Here is a 1,001-nt window from a genome sequence, read left to right as displayed (position 1 = left end):
ATACAAAGGTGGGTGACTGCATCACTACTTTTGTGTTATGTTTGTGATAGATTTAGCTGGCCCGTCTCACATGACTGTGGAAACCAGTGTGACATCACAGCCCAGCACACAGTCTCGCACACTTCCACATCAGACATGTTAGACACTGGTGCTACTTTTTACTTGTAGATAAAAATACAGCGAGATGCACTATTTGTGGCAATAAAGTGCCACACGCAGTGACCTCTTCAAACATTTAAAGACAGCTTGAAAGTTAAAGGAAGCTTATTATTTAATCATAGCATTCCTGAAAAATACTGGACTGTTAAATAAATGTTCTACTACTTGCTTATGGAATGACATTTGATGTTAGTGGCTGTCTGGTGAGAAACACTGATTGTAAACTCCATCGGGCAGCTCTAACAAAAATCTGGTTGTGGTTTGAATCCGAATTGAATTTATTGTGTGTGTGTGTGTGTGTGTGTGTGTCCCCTCTCCAGGCCAGGATGACTGGAATGGGACCCAGCGGACAGTTGCAGGGAAGGCCCCTCCCCCCTCCAGAGGTGCCAAGACGCCCTACCGGGAGCACCCTTACCGACAGTACTGAGGCGGACTCGCCGCCCGTAACGTGTCGCCCTGACTACCGCCTGTCTACCACGGCAGCTCTCGCTTTAAGCAGCCCGACAAAAGTAATTGTCCGTTTTGTCTTTGGTTTGGTCTTTTCCTACACTGGACTTTATACGAGACAGCAAATTGGGAACTGAAAATCGGAACTGGTTTTTGAGATTTGACCTACTTTGTCGCACCTACCAACCAACCAGCCACCGTTCCCTCCAGCCAACCACCCAAAGCGGCATTTAGATGGGTTAGAGAGGAGAAGTTGGCGTCTATTTTTCTTTTGTTCTTTTTTTTATTTGAATTTTAATTTATTTTGCTGTATTTTTTCCCTCTGACCCTTTTGACCCCCCCTCTGGCTTTTTTTTTTTTTTTTTTTTTTTTTTTTTTTTTTTTTTTTTTTTTTT

The sequence above is a fragment of the Anarrhichthys ocellatus genome, unplaced genomic scaffold (genome assembly GCF_004355925.1).
Source record: "Anarrhichthys ocellatus isolate YVR2014 unplaced genomic scaffold, GSC_Weel_1.0 scaffold14, whole genome shotgun sequence".
In the NCBI taxonomy this organism is placed as follows: Eukaryota; Metazoa; Chordata; class Actinopteri; order Perciformes; family Anarhichadidae; genus Anarrhichthys; species Anarrhichthys ocellatus.
Note: the sequence above shows the minus strand (reverse complement) of the source record.